Here is a 9,001-nt window from a genome sequence, read left to right as displayed (position 1 = left end):
AGCTGGCTCACTCCCTGGCCTTCTGAACCCAAATCCAAGGCCCTTCCTGCCGGCACAGAGGCATACTAACATTCTCTTCCTTTAACACCTGTTTCAGTTTCTTTACTTCCTCTTCTGTTTTGAGGTGTTGCTCTAGAGCAGGGGTTCGTAACCTTTCTTTTCCAGGACCAGTTTGCCAGTCAGGTGAAAACCATGGACCCTTACCAGGCCCACACTATACTGTGTATCATTTAATAAATATATCCCGCCTGCACCAACACATCCCCACAAGAATAATGTGTGTGTGTGTGTGTGTGTTTGTTTATTTGTTTGGGTACTGGGGCTGGGGAATGAACCCTGGACCTCGGATGTGGGAAATCCCTGCTCAACCACTGAGCCACATCAGCTCCCCTGAGTTGATTTTTTCATTTATTTGCTTGTTTGTGTTTTTCGTTTTGTTTTTAGGAGGCACAGGGGACTGAACTGGGACCTCCCATGTGGGAAGCAGGCGCTCAACTGCTAGAGCCATATCCGTTCCCAAGAATAATGTTTTTTGCATTTCAAATCAAGCGCACACATCCCTTGTTAAGAAGCCCTGCTCTGGAGACTACTGTGGCTTTTTAGGAAGCAGAGGAGGCACTTTGGGGACTGGTGCTCTCTGCTCTTCAGCCTTGGGATAGCCAGGGGTCCCCAGTGAGACACGGGGCCTGGACTCGTTTCCTGGCCCGCTGTAGAACTCATCTACTCCACGCGCCCCCCGCCGAATGGCTTAGTCCAAGCTGACGGCGTCCCGGTCAGTCACTTGAGGTACAGGTGTGCACTTAGGAAGGGCCTGGGGCCTGGGGGCAGGCCCTCTTCCTGCCTTCACGGGCGGCCCGCCCCAGGCAGTGCCCTCGATGGGCCTCTTCTGGTCCAGCTCCAGTTGAGGAAAAGCGTGGGAATCATTATCTGTCACCAGAGGGCAAACTAGCCAAATTTTGAAATATTTGCTGGCAACTGAGAAGGGTGGGGGTTTCTTCTTACTCTCACAAATCTCCCTGCGTTGGACAAAAGAAGAGAAATCGAGAAATCGTGGGAAGCGAAGGAAGCTCCCTGCTGTGCACGACGGCAGGTCCACTGTGTCCTCCAAGCGCGGGCCTCGCACTCAGGCCCCCACGTGACTTCTAAGGTGGTGGAGCTCTATACACACTTTAATTAGAAGAGTTGGACGTTCACGGGAAATCGTGACGAAAATAACGATCCCCACCCCCCACCCTCATTCCCACCCTGCACCAGCACGGCACCTGTTACAGGCAATGAAGGAACATTGTAATTGTACTAACTAAAGCCCATAGTTTACATTAGAGTTCCCTGTGTTGTTCAGGCTTATGGTTTTTTATTTTTATTTTACTAACATATATACAACCTAAAATTTTCCCTTTTAACCACATTAGAATATAATTTAAAAAAACATATAATTAGAATTTTAAAAAGCCAAATACATAATTCAGTGCTGTTAATTACTTCCACAGTGTTGTGCCGCCATCACCATTGTCCATTACCAAAACCTTTCCATCCCAAGCAGAAATTCTGTACCAATTAAGCATTAACTCCCCAGTCCCTACCCCTGCCTCCAGCCCCTGCTACCTGAATTCTAGCTTCTGACTCAACCAAAGCAAGCTTTCTAAAACATTATTTTACAAATGAAGGAAAAGGTTTATTATGGTTAAATACATTGCTCAAAAGCAAACAGCTAATAAGTCAGAGTTGGGATTTGAGTGGATGTGTGTGGGAGGGACAGATGGGGAGGGGCACTGTGAAGCAGCCTGCAATTAAAATTAAACGATAATTTCCATTCAGAGCCTCTAAAATGGCTTCAGGGAGGGACACTATGTCTTACGCTCTTACTGTACTAGGTAAATATCTTTAATCATATGTATATTTTGTAAAATAAATAAAATATAAAGTCAATACAAGTAGCAGGAAGAAGAAAGCAAAAACTACCTCTAAATCTTACCTAGTTAAAGCACTTTTGGTAGAGTGTGGTGGTGTGAGCTATGGTGTGGACCATTGGCCATGAGGTGCCGCGGGGCTCTGAGATGTATTCACCAAATGCAGTGAATGTCTCATGATGATGGAGGAGATTATTGTTATGGGGCCAGGGGTGGGGCAAAGGAGGTGGGGGGTATATGGGGACCTTATATTTTTTGAATGTAATATTAAAAAAATAAAGACAAAAAAAAAGCACTTTTAACCATTTGTAGCCAGGATCCTACTATACTGGTTTTTGTTTTGTCTTGTTTTTATTGTGCACATTATCATATAGATAAACATAGAATCTTTCCCATCAGTTTTTTATTGTGGTTATATATATATATGTATGTGTATATATATGCCACGTACAATTTGCCATTTTAACAATCTGTAAATACAATTCAATGGCATTAATTACTTTTATAATGTTATGCTGTCATTGACACCATCCATTTCCAAATGGTGAGTATCGATCACTAATCACTGCTCCAATTAGCTGCCTTGGATCGCTTTGGCCTTGAATGAGTGCCGCCACTGTTCCCACTCACCCCAGAAGAGGCAGCAGAGAAAAATAAAGGCAGCAGAGGATGATGAAAGAGGTTGGTGTGGGAGGAGTGGGGTGTCAGGGGGTGTGGGGTATATGGGAACCTCATATTTTTTAATGTAACATTTTTTGTGATCTATGTATCTTCAAAAAAATACAATTAAAAAAGTGATAGGGTGGGGGTGGGAAGTGAGGTATATGGGAACCTCATGTTTTTTAAAGTATAACATTTTGTATTATCTATTAATTTTAAAACAAGATAATTTTTTAAAAATTAAATTTAAAATAAATAAATAAAGACAGTAAGCTTCCTCGACAGCTGAAGTGCTGCATTAGCTGGGCAGGGGCTGAGTAAAGAAAGCACGGTGTGGGCGGGGAGGAGTCATGGAAGAATCTTCTGGCCCTTCGGGGGCCCTCTCTCTCGCCCCAGGACAGTGAGGGTCTCTGACCTAGTCCCAGCTGGGAAAGACCCACCTCCCAGAATTTGCCGTCCAGGCAAAAGCAGCTTGAGAGGAAGGCCGAGTAGGAAACAGCTGAAGCTGGCCCGGGCAAAGGCTTGCTGCTTTAGCCCAGCAGCCGCACTCCCGGGAGAGCCAGGTCTGTCTCCTGGGAAGCACCAGGGGAATTCCAGCTCCGTAGCAGGGGATCTCCAAAGGCCACTCGCAAGGCAAGCTCAGGAAAAGAAAGGGAGGCTCGGGACCTTAGGTTTGCCTTGGGCTGACCTTCCTGATAGGGGGGTGAACTCTAACAGAGAGGACAAGCCAGTGCAAAGCCAATTTGCAGAGGCAGTGAAAGACGGATTTTTACTTAGGTTTGTTTGTTTTTCTCAAAGAAAATCTGTCATATCACCATCTCAAGAAACAGATATTTCAGGAAATCCCAGAGTTAATATTTTAAAATATTAACATTTACAATGTGCAACAAAAGATTACAAGACAAACAGAAAATGATGATCAGCCAAAGAAAGAAGATAAAAAATCCAGAAAATATCAATGAATAAGACCAGACTGTGGGAAAAGATTGAGCACCTGCCTTCCACCTGGGAGGTCCTGGGTTTGGTTCCTGGTGCCTCCTGAAAAAAAACCCAAAAAAACAACATGCAAAACAAATGGAAAAATCAACTCACGGAAGCCGATGTGACTCAGTGGCTGAGTGCCAGCTTCCCACATGCAGAAAGGTCCCCGGTTCAATCCCTGGACCCCAGTTCCTCAAAAAAAAAAAAAGGCCAGATTGTAGATGTACTGGGAAAAAAAGACTTAAAAAATTATCTTCAGTACACTCAAGGAGATGAAGGAAAATAATATCAGGAATACAATGAGTGGATAAAGTATCTCAAAACAGACAAATTTTATAAAGGAACCAAACAGAACTACTGGAGTTGAAGACTAAAATAACTGAATGAAAAATTCCCAGGGGGGTTTCAAAAGCAGATTGAAACTGGCAGAAGAAAGAATTACTGAACACAAAGACAAGTCAATTGGAAGGACTCAGGCTGAGGAACAGAAAGGAAAAGAATGATAAGAAACAAAAGAAGCCTAAGAGAACCTGGGACACCCCTGAGTGTACCAACATATGCATCGTGGGAGTCCCAGAAGAAGAAAGAGAGGAGGCAGCAGAAAGAATATGCAAAGAAACAATGACAGGAAACTTCCCAAACTCAGCAGAGACATGAATATACACGTCCAAGAAGTCCAGAGAGCACCGCACAGTATAAACTAGAAGAAAAATATACCCCATCCCAGACTGATCAAACGGTGGAATGCAAAGAACAAGGAAAGTATTCATAAAGCTTCACAAGAAAAGCAATATGTTATGTAGAAGGGAGTCCCAGTTCAATTACGTGACGATTTCTCATCAGCAACTGTGGAGGAAAAATGGTGGTGGGTTTAGATGTGCTACAAGCAGTGCTAAAGGGAGTTCTTCATACTGACAGGAAAGGACCTTGACAGTGGTTCAAAGCAGCATAAAGAAAGAAAAACTCCTGGTAAAGGTAACCCTTTGGTTAAATATAAATGCCTGTGCTATTGTATTTTTTGGTTTGTAAATCCACTTATTACCTCTTACAGGTGCTAAAATGCAAATTCATAAAAGGTAATGATAAATCTATGGATTTGGACATACAATGTACAAAAGATAATTTGCAACAAATATTTTAAAAGTGGGAATGGAGGGATATAGGAACAGTACTGTTGAAGTTAAGATGGTATGGCTGCGGACTTGGCCCACTGGTTAGGGCGTCTGTCTACCACATGGGAGGTCCATGGTTCAAACCCCAGGCCTCCTTGACCCGTGTGGAGCTGGCCCATGTGCAGTGCTGATGTGCGCAAGGAGTGCCATGCCACACGGGGGTGTCCCCCGCGTAGGGGAGCCCCACGCACAAGGAGTGCGCCCGGTAGGGGGAGCTGCCCAGCGTGAAAGAAAGTGCAGCCTGCCCAGGAGTGGTGCTGCACACACGGAGAACTGACACAACAAAATGACGCAACAAAAAGAAACACAGATTCCCGTGCCACTGACAACAACAGAAGTGGACAAAAAAACAAGATGCAGCAAATAGACACAGAAAACAGACAACCAGGGTGGGGGCGGGGGAAGAGGAGAGAAATAAATAAATCTTTAAAAATATGATTGTTATATATTTATAATGTTAAATTTAAACCCCATTACCATGGGAAATATATGAAGGGGGGGAACTCTTCCTAACTCATTCTATGAAGCCAAAATCATTCTCATGCCAAAGCCAGATAAAAATACCACAAGAAAATAATATTACAAACCAATGTCCTTTATGAATATATACAAAAATCATCAATAAAATACCAGCAAACTGAATTCAACAACATGTTAAAAGGAGAACAGGTGTAGCTCAGGGGTTGAGTGCCTGCTTCTCATGTATAAGGTCCCAGGTTCAATCCCCACTATCTCCTAAGGAAAAAAAAAGAATTATGATCTAATGGGATTTATCCCAGGTATGTAAGGGTGGTTCCCCGTAAGAAAATCAACTGATGTGATACACCACATTAAGAGAATGAAGGATAAATCCACATGGTCATCTTAGTTGATGCAGAAAAGGCATTTGACAAAATCCAACATTCCTTCTTAATAAAGGGTGAACATTAGGAATAGAAAAACTTCCTCAACATGATAAAGGGAATACATGAAAAAGGGACAACTAATTCCGTACTTAAAATGGAAAGACTCTGTGATTAGGAACAAGGCTAGGATACCCACTGACACCACTGTGATTCAACACTGTACTGTTCTAGCCAGAGAAATTTAGACAATAAAAAGAAAAAAAAGCAAATTGGAAAGGAAGCCATGAAACATTCCCTATTTGCAGATGACAAATCTGCAAATCCTATAATCAGAAAATCTGAAAAAATCCACAGCAAAATTCCTGTAGCTAGTAAGTGAATTCAGCAAAGTGGTGGGTACAGGATCAATACCCAAATATCAGTAGTGTTTCTAAACTAATAATGAACTATCTGAAGAAAAAATCAGGAAAAAAATTCCATTTGCAATAGCAAGTTAAAGAATGAAATAACTACAAATAAATCCAACCAAGGGTGCAAAGGACTTACACACAGATAACTTGAAACATTGCTGTAGCAGTTTGATATTGTTTATGAATTGCAAAAATAGATATAGGATTATGTGTGTGAAGTGGTCTGTTCCTCTGGGCATGTTATATTGGATTGGACTCAGAGGTTTCACTTTTTCTTAAGTTATGATGAGGGCTTTGATTGGGCCACGTCAGCAGGACATTGAGTCCCCACTCCCTTGGTGTGTGGGGAATCACAGAGGAAACCACAAGGGAGAGTAGACAAAGTTTTGATGCTGAAGCCTGAGAAGTAAACAGAGAAGGCGCCCTTAGTCATGGCAGAGGCCCTGGGAGGAGATAAGCCGTTCTCCCGGCAGTTCACAGCTGCCTGTGGAGAGAGCAGAGCAGCTGAGCCCGGAGAGAAACGAGATCTGGGAGAGAAACAAGGCTTGTCCCAGCCCGTGGCTGAGACTGGAAGAAGCTGGGACCTCGGAGCCTTGCGAGGAGGAGGAAGACTGAGCCCTCGCAGACGTCCCCCGCCATCGTGCGTCAGCAAGTGGAACAGACTCCGGGTGAGAAAGTACCTCTTATGGTAGTTGAGTTGGACTCTTCAGGGCCTTGTGACTGTAAGCTTCTATCCCAAATAAATATCCTTTATAAAAACCAGCCAATTTTTGGTATTTTACATCAGCACCCCTTTGGCTGACTAATCCAATTGCTAAAAGAAATCACAGAAAACCTAAATAAATAGGATATTTTGTGTCCATGGACTAGAAGACTAAATATTGTTAAGATTTTAATTCCACACAAAGTAATTTACAGATTCAGTATAATCTCCATCAAAATCCCAATAACTTTCTTTGTAGAAATGGAAAAGCTAATCATCAAATATGTATGGAAGTGTAAGGGGCACTGAATAGCCAAATCTACCTTGATAACAGAGAACAAAGTTAGAGGCCTTACACTTCCTGATATTAAAACTTATTATAAAGCCCCAGTAATCAAAACAGCATGATACTAGCATGGACATACATCAAACTGACACCCAACACATCAAACCGAGAATTCAGAAATCAACCCTCACATTTCTGGCCAACTGATATTTGACCAGGGGCAAAGAATAGTCTCTTCAATCAGTGATGTTGGTATAACTGGATCTCCATTTGCAAAAGAATAAAAGTGGACCTCTTCCTTACACCATATACAAAATTCAATTCAAAACGGATAAAAAAACCTAAATGTCAGAGGCAGAATTATAAAACTCCCAGAAGAAAATGTAGGGAAGCATCTTCAGGACTTTGAGTAAGACAATGGTTTCTTAGACTACACCTAAAGCAAGGCAACAAAAGAAAAACAAATAAATGGGGTTTCCCCAAAATTAAACATTTTTGTGCATCAAAGGACTTTATCATGAAGGTAAATTGACAGCCTACACAATGGGAGAAAATGTTTGGAAGGCACATATCTGGTAATTGTTTAATGTCCAGAATATTAAGTTCAATAACAAAAAGACAACCCAATTAAATATGGGCAAAAGACTAGACATTTCTCCAAAGAAGATACTCAAATGGCCAAAAAAACACATGAAAAGATGCTCAACATCATTAGCCATTAGGGAAATGCAAATCAAGAGATAATATTTTGGGAAGCGGAGTTGGCCCAGTGGTTAGGGCATCCGTCTACCACATGGGAGGTCCGCGGTTCAAACCCCGGGCCTCCTTGACCCATGTGGAACTGGCCCATGTGCAGTGCTGATGTGCACAAGGAGTGCCATGCCACACAGGGGTGTCCCCCGCGTAGGGGAGCCCCACACGCAAGGAGTGTGCCCCGTAAGGAGAGCTGCCCAGCGCGAAAGAAAGTGTAGCCTGCCTAAGAATGGCGCTGCACACACAGAGAAGTGACACAACAAGATGACACAACAAAAAGAAACACAGATTCCCATGCCGCCGACAACAACAGAAACGGACAAAGAAGATGACGCAGCAAATAGACACAGAGGACAGACAACCGGGGCGGGGGGGGTGGGGGGAAGGGGAGAGAAATAAAAATTTTAAAAAAAGAGATAATATTTCACACCCACTAGCATGGCTACAATTTTAAAAACCTGAAAATTACAAGTGTTGGAGAGCATATGGGGAAATAGGAACATTCATTCATTGCTGGTGGGAGTTTAAAATGATGCAGACACCTTGGAAGTTAGGCAGTTCCTCAGAAAGTTAAGTGTTGAATTACCATATGACCTGGCAATCCCACCACTACTCGTGGGAATTGAAAGCAGGGACTCTTACAGATATCTGCACACCATTGCTCATAGCGACATTATTCACAATAGCCAAGAGATGGTGTAATGGTCAGGCTAGTGTGTCAACTCAGCCAGGAAATTGTGCCCAGTTGTTTGGTCAAGCAAGCCCTGGGCTAACTAATACAAGGGCATTTGTGGGCTTTAGTCACCAGTGAGTTTACTGCATAGATGGCTGATTACATCCACATCAACCAGGGAGATCGCTGTCAGCCAGGAGTGACACTTTATCCAATCAGTTGAATGCCTTAAAAGGGGAAGTGATTTCAGCATTCAGAGAGAACTTCCCAGCGCGTCTTTGCACAGCCAACATCTCCCGGAAACTCATCGAGGACCTTCACTGGACTTCCATCAGAGCCCTGGTTTGCAGCCTGCCTGTGGAACCTGGACTTGTGCGTCCCCACACAGTTTTGTAAATCTCATACTATTGACAGGTATCTCCTGTGGATTCTGTTCCCTAGAAAGCCCTGAGTAATACAGATGGAAACAACCCAAGTGTCCATTAACCGATGAATGGATAAACAAAATCTGGTATATAAATACAATGGAATCCTAACCAGCCCTAAGAGGAAACGAAGTTCTGAGACACATAGCAGCATAGATGAAGCCTGAAGACATCATATTGAGT

This window comes from Dasypus novemcinctus, chromosome 27, assembly GCF_030445035.2.
Source record: "Dasypus novemcinctus isolate mDasNov1 chromosome 27, mDasNov1.1.hap2, whole genome shotgun sequence".
Classification (NCBI taxonomy): Eukaryota; Metazoa; Chordata; class Mammalia; order Cingulata; family Dasypodidae; genus Dasypus; species Dasypus novemcinctus.
The sequence above is the reverse complement of the archived record's forward strand: the minus strand, read 5'-3'. Positions refer to the sequence as shown.